Below are 9,764 nucleotides of genomic sequence, written 5' to 3'. Positions count from 1 at the left end.
ATTAAAATTCAAAATTAAGTCAAAAATAAATTTTAAAATCAAGTTAAAGGCTAATTAACCAATCTTAATTAAAAGTAAAACCCAATCTAACTAAAAATAAAACTCAAATTGAAAATTACACAATTCAAATTCAAACAGTTAAAAGTAAAAATTAAACAATTAAAATTTAAAATATAATCTAATTCAAAATTAAACAATTAAAATCTAATAAATATCAAGATAAAAATTAAACAATTAAAATCGAAATCAAGATAAAATTGACCAACAAATTAAAATCAAAATGCAATCAAGAAATTAAATCCAATCAAAAAATTTCAAATTAAGTAAAAAATTCTAAAATTGATCGACCAAAATTCTAATTAACCAATCATTAAAATTAAACTCAAAGTCTAATCAATAAATTTAAAATCCAATTAATCCAATCCAAGTTCGAATTAAACTCAACCGACCAATCACAAACCCACCAATGAAGGACAACTGAGGTGAGTAGGATGGGATCAATACCCACCATTCTTCTAAGAGAAAACGTGAGAACCAAATAAGAAAGAAAAATTGAAAAAGAAAGAAAAGGGAAAGACTGAAGTAAAATTGGTAGAGGATTTCTAAGAATGGAAGAGAAGAAAATCTTAGGTTTGTAAAATCGGTCAAATGAAGGGAAAGAAAAAAAAAACCTCTATAAAGAGGCCATTTCTCACGTCAAAAGGAGGCTCTCCAACTATCAAGACGCTGGCTGAACCCTTCCCTATCATCTCCTGCTTTTTTGGTGTTTTATACTAAAAAGGAAGAAGAAAGGGACAACACAAAAGAGGCCTGAGCTTTTGACAGGAAAGGGCTAGTTTCTTTGATTCTTCACACACATAACTCTCATACGACAGCAATCAAAAAGATAAAAATAAGAAAAAAGAAGAAGAGGAACAGGAGAAAAGGAAAAGAAGCTCATCTGGATAGCCTCTGCACCCATCGCCCCACCAGAAATCTCCTTGCTGTCTTCTTCTCCACTGCCTGCAAGCGTTCCCTTATCTCTATCTCTGTCATGCTCTGTCGAGTTCCCTCTCTCAGCCCTCTTCTTCTTCATCATAACAGTCTCCATTAACAGCCCCTACACGTCTTCCAGCAGCCTCCATTAACACCTCCCTTTCTTCTCCATTAATCCCCCAGCCACATTCATACAGCCCTTGTTGCACCACAGAACACCTCCTTCTCTTCTCCATTAACGCCCCAGCCACCTTCATACAGCCCTTGCTGCACCACAGAACATCTCCTTCTCTTCTCCATTAACGCCCCAGCCACATTCATACAGCCCTTTTTCCCTCCTCTGTTAACACCCTTACACAACGCCCCAAACATCATTTCTTCCATTCGGTTTTACAGCCCCGAACATCGCCTCTTCCATTCGGTTTTACAACCTTCCTCTATCTCCCTTCCATGCGATCATAGCAGCCCCATCACTACGTCATATAGGGGTTTTGGCGACGCCAAAATTGCGCTTAAAACAACGGCTAAAGGCCGTCGTTAATTGCGACTGTTTTTAACTGTCGTTTTAACGTCGTTTCAACCCACTCACTGACTGTACTAAATAAAAGTTGGGGTGCCAATAGCCACTCTACAAAACTTTGAAACTCGATCTCAGCAGAGAGAGAGCTTCTTCTCTCTCGACTTTCTTCTCGATTCACTGTAATAAAGGGACGAACGAAGTTGGGTTGATCTCACTCACTCGATTGTTCTTCTCTCTCGTCTGTTTATCTTCTCGCTCTCTCTCGATCTCCGCCGCAGACAGAACTTCTTCTCTCTCAACTGTCTATCGTCTCGACTTACTTTAAACTAAGGGACGAACGTCTAGTACTCACTCGATCTCTAAGTTTCGATCTGTGATTTTGATCATATTTCGATTTGCAATCAGATTTCGATTTGAAAGTTTTAGGGCAGAATCGATCGGAAGTTTTTGTGATTTGTTCGATCTCCCTCCCTTTGCTTCTTTTGTGATCGAATCTTCAGGTATGTTAAAGTTTTTTATTGAATCTCAATTATTTTAGGGTTTCAGATTTTAATTTTAATGTTATTTGTCAAAATGCTATATATTCTCAGATGTTAGTTGTTTAATTGATATAATTATAAAATCTTCATATAATCCTGATTCAATTTTTAGGTTTATGATTTTATATGAGACTGATCCTACTTGTGGACAACTGCTCAAATTGTTTGAATGAGTGTTACAATGTTTAGTAATGTTGAGATAATAATTTGAGCAAAAACTTTGTAATGCTTTAATAGTGTGTTTTAATTTTTAATTGGTGTATTAAATAATGTAAGAAATTGAGGTTTCAATGTCTACAATGTTGAGATAATAAGTTTTACTAAGCAAAAAATTTGGCGATAAGCGAACCGATAAACATTTGATTATCAAATTTGTGGTTTGCATAAGAGAAAGGGCCATTCCTAGGTCTATACTGACCACTAATACTCAATAGAAGGTGCAGAGTCTAATCCATGACAGCTTTAACAAACGATCCAGCCTTCATATTAAATGTGATGGATGGCTCTTAGTTTCAAGTTGTTTGATTTGTCAATGATAACATGCACCCTATGACACTGTTGAGACTTGAGGCCTCAAGTCATTACTTAGAGCTATAGAATAATTTCAATTCTTTGAGTAGATATCTTAGACAAAAGAAATAAAGAAAGCTAATCAACTAGAATTCAATGGAGTGCCAACTATACAAATCAGAATTATAACAACTATAAAGAAAGCTAATCAACTTCCTCCTAATTACTCTCCTGAATTTTAACAATACCTCTACATCTCTCAAGTAAGGTTTGTGCTAGAAATATTCAGATTTCACGTAAAAACCAGTTCTCTTGTTCCATTAAATGTTTTAATCGAGATCTCTGTTATATATTCTCTCTTCTTTAATTTATCAATCAAATTAGCCTTTTTCTTTTCTTTTATTGTGTATTGTATTTGTTTGTTGTGATCTCTCTTACAAATATGCAAATCAGATAATGCTTTCAAAGTGTAGTAGTAGTATGAAGTCTAAAACAGGAAGTTTAATTCAACCTATTTACCTATTTTAAACGCGACCACACTTCGCATTGGATTCATTGACCAAGTCATTCACAATCTAACCTGAGTGGACTTCAGTGCATTGACATTTCAGAATTACTTGGACTCCTACCATATTTAAATAGGAAATAGTTTAGGAGAATCGGACAGCTAACCCAAGCTTTCTTAAGACCAATCTTTGATGCCCTGTATATTTCTTTGAAAATTTAAAATTATATTGGCACGTGACACATCATTACAAACTCTTGTAAAATAAAAGTGCACTATTGGGAAAACAAATTATTTTGGAGGTTACAAACAATGGAACATCAGAAAAATCATTTTGCTTGTGAAGAGACACCATGTGCTTTCAAAGCACCGCCTATTTCCTATTTCATAAGTTTACAGCAGAAGAGTTTTGCCGGATTATGGACCTAAAACATAACATTCGTAACATGTTTGTTATTGCCCACGTTGATCATGGTATGAATTGAAATCGTTAATATGTTTGCCTTCGGAATTTTGGATATCTTGCCAATTAAAGCATTATTTGTTTGCCCACATTTATAATGTATTTCTATTCAAGCACAAGGAAGTATTTGCCTTCTCGCCTTCTGGCTGAGAATGAAGGCGAGAATGAGCTAGTATATACCATGGTTCTATTTCTTATTTCCCATATTTAAAAAGGTGGACTTGGACTTTGGAAAACTGATGGGATATCAACTGCCCAGTTATGTTAAGAAATATAAAAATAACTGACAAGAAAAATTCTCTTGGGAAAAGCTTGACATCCTTGGTATTTGATTTAACCTGGTTGAGTTGGTTCGTATTTGCTTCATGTGTGAGATATATGATCTTTATTGTTTTCTCTCCTTATTTTTTTAACGCTAGCATATCTGATATCTTAATGTTACTTTATTGTTTGAGAGATTCTATTGCCATACCAAATTTTGCTAACAGCACCCCCAATTTATATATAAATCACGACAAAATTAACACACATCTTGGGGTGCTGTTAGTAAAAGTTGGTGTGGCAATAGAAGCCCTCTCTATTTTTAATGCAATGTTTTGTGATTCGATGTACAATTATGTTATTAAAAAGTACATTGTTAGTTTCTTAGACTTGTGTATTTATTAAATAGAATTTGATTCTTAGTCTTTTGGATGAATTGGTGAATCGTCCTGATGTTGTGTCTGGTGCTTGGCAGGGAAATCTACTCTTACTGATTCTCTTGTGGCTGCGGCTGGTATCATTGCAGAAGAAGTTGCAGGTGACGTTCGGATGACTAACTCATGGGTTTGATTTTAAAATTGTGTCATGTGCTTTCAAAGCACCGCCCCTTCTTTTTATTTAATGTGAAGAAAAACGGTCCTTAAGTTTTTCTATTGGTTCACATTTATGCATTGCTAGAGGCCAAAGATGTGGGTTATTGGATTACAAAGTGGAGAGCTTGGCTACTCATGATCAATGGTTACACCCAAAATCTTCCATCTAGAGGCAAAAATCTGTTACCATTAGTGTTTCCACCGGTTACAACCCCAATTTGACTTCCATCTATAGGTGAAAAACATAACACTATTTATGATTATAAAATAAAGTTTACGTTGAGTGCTCAATTCGATGTGACTTCCACAAATTTCAAATAGTTATTCTGGACCATTCACTTTTATTTTCTTTATGTTGATTCTTGACTATTTGAGTTGCTACTATTGCCTCAAATTTAAATAGTTATTAGCTGATGAGATTCGTGTAAATTGAATCATAATTTTGAAAAACAACTTGTGAACTGATGGGTGGTATTATAGGTGAAAATCGGTTAACATTTGTATATGGCCTCACTTGTTACATATAATTATATAACCACCAGTAGATTTCTTATCATCTGTGAAACCAACCCAATCAGTATCAGAGAAAGCATAGATCACGAGAGATGGTGAGGGGTGAAAATAGAGATCATAATGAACTGATGTGGTGTGGTGTGGGATTTGTCCTCTCTTTTCCACTCCCCTCATCCAATTTTTTTTCCATCTTAATTTGCACTAGCTAGCTAGCATCACTTTTGGCTATCTTTACATTGCCGGTCCCAAGCCCGGATAAAGGAGGAGGGAAAATGATGGTCCCAAGTCCGGATGACTATCGGAGGATTCTCTTGCGAATCAGCTCAGATGCAATAATCATCAAGTAAAGAGATCCCTCTGAAGATGAATGTGGTGCCTGATTTTGACCCAAAATATCTTCCATGTCTAGTTGAGGTAAATCTCAAAATTTATGATTTATTATTATGGTAAAAAAAGAAATTGATTGGTAATTTTGGTAAATGAAAAAAAAAGGACAATTGACAAATTAAGTTTTGAGAAGGAGGTTTCCTATTGATCTATAGATCCATTTGTGCATTCTATAATAGTTAGGTACCGTTGTTTGCTTTCTTCTAAGTTTTTTTTCCCTATGCAAGTGAAAGAATTGTAAATATAGGCATCCCTATGCCATTGATGGATATATCTCCAGCAGCTTTTTTAGCAGCATTCATGTTTTTTGCTATAATCTTTTTTGCTCCACAGAAAAACAACAATGCCATCAGAAGAATAAGGCGACATGGGGCAACAAACCCTGAATGATACTTCTTTTTGTTTGTTTCATAAAATAATATCGTAAACATGTTATTTATGTATCAATTTGGAAGTGGTAGTGTAAATAACATTGGTTTGATGTCTATTTGGACAACCAAATTAAACTAGTATTTTTTTAAAATAAAAATTTATTGTGTAGAGTTGGAATTACTGGAAGTCTACTTACAAATAATTTGAAAAAGTTTTTTAAATTGAAGGCGCTCAAATCATAAAGTGTAATGATATACTAATCACATGGGAATTTCTTGAGTTGGTAGAAATAAGTTATGTAACAATTGCAGGTATATTGGTGTTGAGGAGATCATAAGCTCATAAAAGAAAAAAAGGAAAAGAAAGGAAAAAATACAGGCTTATTTTGGGATAAATAATCCTGCTTTATTTCCATGGGTGGTTGGTATGCCGTAGTCCATTAGAACATTAAGATTACTTAAAAGTTCACAGTTTTAATATGTTTTAAGGTAGTATGTGATGGTGTTCTTTCAAATTTTACCCCCTTTACTTCTTACTGATGCACATATTCAATATCATGATACTTCTTACTGATACATATATAATATCATAGGATTTGATATCAAGATACTGAAACCGTAAGTTCCTCATGTTTGGGCTAAACTGGTGACAGGCTTGGACTGGAAACTAAAGGGGCCCACCACATTTGATGCTCCCTCTGCTCTGTATGTGTCTTGTATCTTTCAATCAAAACACACCTCATTCATGTCTGGCACTGAAATATGAACTTGTGTCCAAGTGACATATAACGATGTTCCACATGCTCTCTTTAATTTTTTGCTACTGTCTTCTTCGCAATGACAGTCATGGACAGAGCTAAGGATTATTATATAATGGTTAGAGTATCTATAAACTTAGTATGTAACATCTTTCACAAATGTTATAATTTAATATCAAATTAAACCGTTTCCTAATAATTAGAATAGGTTTTAAATTATACAAATATATCTAAGAATTTTGTCTTTTTGTTTTTGTTTTTCAGTCTATGTTGGTGGGCAAATTAGGAGTCGGTGTTTTAAAGAGAGTTTTTTGACATCCTTCGAGAGATTTAATGACTGAAGAATCATCAGTGCAAGTCCTCCCTCAAGAAATGGTTCAATCCTTATCCCTCAATTTGCAAGCTCAAGAAGATGCTACATCATCTACGGATTCAAATCCATCGAGGTTCAATGGGTAGGAAACTTTAAATAAAGAATATATATGTATTTTGCTGAATCTCTCTTCGAAATCCCAATTTAAAGCACTTAAGATTTGTGGGTTGGTTGCCATGGCTTCATGTATCTCTTGGACCACACCACTTTGTATCAATTGATTTTGAATGACCCCTGATCACTGATCAAAGTGTTGGAGAGGTAACTATAACTTTGTATTTGATACATAGTACTCTGTTGTTAACTATTGATATTGCTTGTATTTGGATTCCCTTACATACTATAATGTATTTGTGTTGTCTATTGTTCACCTACACAACTAGTAAGAAATCTAGTGTGAGAGGCAGAACCAACACCAACTATTCAGATATCTCATGCTCAGCTGAAGAAAAGACACTTGTAATTGGTCTTGCAGTAGATTTTGGGTGTGGGAAGAGCACTTTCATGAGGAGATTGACAAGTGTGTTTGGTGGTGCAGCAGAGCCACCCAAGGGTGGCAATCCAGATTCCAACACTTTCATCAGCTCACTTTTATTCCTTGCAGGGTGCCGTAGCTGCCCTTCATATGGTGCATTGCTTTTCACTTGGCCGGTTTTCCCAAAGGCCTTATCAGCTGTGTTACTGGAAAGGGTTCTGAAATTGGCGATTTCCTCACAATGCACCCTGGGGTGAACTGTATAAGGTAATCTCTGACTCGTCTTCATGTCTACAATTCTTCTTAAGCTTCTTTCCCTCTTATCTAAGAACCTTCTGTTGCCTCACAAATTTCCTTTCTTGGTATAGCTTCACTGGTGGAGACACTGGAATTGCAATTTCAAAGAAGGCAGGTATGATCCCTCTTCAAATGGAGTTGGGAGGTTAAGATGCTTGCATTGTTCTTAAGGATGCAGATTTCGCTTTCATCAAATAGAAATGGGTTTTTAGCTTTTTCTTCATCTTCTGTGATTCATATATGGTTCAGAAAAAAATATGATTGCTTGCTTGAAACTATTTAGTTTCAATAGAAACTATTTGCCACGTAAGACTCTTCATCCATATCTGATTTTAATATACAATCTGTTTGAACATGAACCTTTGCAGCGACTATTGGAACATAAACCTGAGTCACACTATGAAATTAGATGGAAAACAGTGGTATAACAAAAATTAAGACAAAAGCAAAGATATCATAATACCAATTAGTCTATTGAGTGCTTCAATCACGTTTTTTTCCTTGGAAGAGATGATGAGGAGATGGAGGTGGAGGATGGTGATGCAGGAGGGGGCAGGTCTGATTTCAAGGAAAAGATCTTGGGTGTGTTGAAGCAAGGAGACTTTGTGACCTTATTAGATTGTGCACCTCTTTAATTATAACGCTTACTTACTACATGTTTTATTACTGTTAATTAGTGTGCCGCTTTTGGAAGCAATAGCTAGAGCAATCTAGCTTCTGCTTAAATGGGGAGATTCCAGCTTGGCCATCAAAGATCACTCTCGAACCTTTTGAAGGTAAACATTTACCCGAAGTTGACGTTTACAAATCTAGTCTCACATCCAAGCACAAATAAACCCCTTATTAATAATGTGATTTACTATCCTTGTATATGCAGTGTCACCTTCCAGCTACCACTTAATGCCTTTCTCATCCAAGTGTGCATGTTCGTGATCTTAATATGTCAGTTCTTCGTGATATCTTGGTTATTGGCTCCATCAAGTCTAGTTTTAAACAAGAGGACATAAAGGCCATCAATTGTTCTTCTTATCTATACTCGACTGTAGGTGTCATTAACTGGCATGAAGATATTGAGAAGTGCTTAGCATTGGAGGCTCATACCAGGCTTGCAACTGGAATGGCAATGATATTCCTCGATGACGCCGCCAAGGGGTTGGATTGTACGATTCCGATCTGAGATTGTCTTCGTGACCCATCAGGTAATAGCCATTGCCATTATTAGCATCAATTCATTGCTTTATGTTCTTATTAGTATCATAATCGAGTAACGTAAAAGTTTTAACGACAAATTGTCCCGAGAGAGTATCTAATGTGAAAGAAACAATCAGTCAGTCTTCGACAAGCCCTTCGATCTACTTTGATAAGTTTTATCCGTAATCTAAAATGTTGCTTTCACATTTTTTGTCAAATCCCATCCATATGGGCATATCTCTTTTTTTCTTCAAAAGTTTAGATATTGGTTTGTAACCGATGTCCAAAGTCTCACACTTAGGACAATAGTCTTATAGACATCGGATTTCAATCGATGTCTAATGTATTTTTTTTTATAGTGCTTTCATATTTGGAACGGTTTTAAGCCGTTCCTAAATCCGTCGTTTTTTCTGACGGTCATAAGCCGTTGTTTTTATCGACGGTCTTTGTGACGGTCAAAGGCCGTTGTTTTGTCCGACTTTCTTCAGCAGTCGCATTTTAATCGCGACTCCTTTTAAAACGACTGCGCAAACGACTGCAAAGGCAGTCGTTTTTGTCAAAAACGACTGTTCAAGACAGTCGTTTATCCCGTAGTATGACGTAGTATATGCCTCTCTTTCACATGTTTACAATAACCCCATAGACCCCTCTTCCATGCACCTATAGCAGCACCCCTAGTTCTCTCGCGTTCTCCCCTACAGCATCACATCTCTTTTTGGGCAGCCCTTACCCCCCTTTCTCACACATTCGAGGAATAAGCAATCAAATAATTCTGAAGGAACTCTGCGTAACCACGTTCTTGCAAGTGGTAAGTCCATTCTATTTCCTTTCCTTACTCTCCTCTAGGTGTTATTCTATGTGATGGTTTCATTCATGGACATTAATTTTTGAGTTTGCATGAGTCGACTTGCTGTTTTCTTCGTGCTTAGAAGTGTCAAAATTGATTTTTTAATAAAGTTAACACGTGAGACGACTCACTGAGTTTTGGTAGACATAAGGGTTCAAAATCGATTTTTTAATAACGTGGTTGTGA

General features: G+C 35.8%; 1 long non-coding RNA gene across 6 annotated transcripts; it reads left to right on the top strand.

Annotated features, from left to right (window-relative positions):
• Positions 1–1,522: 1,522 nt before the first annotated feature.
• Positions 1,523–9,073, top strand: LOC147384063 (uncharacterized). Of its 6 annotated transcripts, none has more exons than XR_015172890.1 (5): positions 1,523–1,995; positions 4,249–6,850; positions 7,373–7,655; positions 8,218–8,316; positions 8,418–9,014. It is a non-coding gene; the product is annotated as an uncharacterized LOC147384063 (long non-coding RNA). The 6 variants fall into 6 exon arrangements; XR_015172889.1 differs by lacking the exon at positions 1,523–1,995 and having other exon boundaries at positions 3,665–6,850; positions 8,418–8,482; positions 8,587–9,073; XR_015172887.1 differs by lacking the exon at positions 1,523–1,995 and having other exon boundaries at positions 3,665–6,850; positions 7,373–7,510; positions 7,612–7,655; positions 8,418–9,069.
• Positions 9,074–9,764: the final 691 nt, after the last annotated feature.

This window comes from Akebia trifoliata, chromosome 15, assembly GCF_017979445.1.
Source record: "Akebia trifoliata isolate Shusen 1 chromosome 15, ASM1797944v1, whole genome shotgun sequence".
In the NCBI taxonomy this organism is placed as follows: Eukaryota; Viridiplantae; Streptophyta; class Magnoliopsida; order Ranunculales; family Lardizabalaceae; genus Akebia; species Akebia trifoliata.
This window is presented reverse-complemented; position numbering and strand designations above follow the sequence as displayed.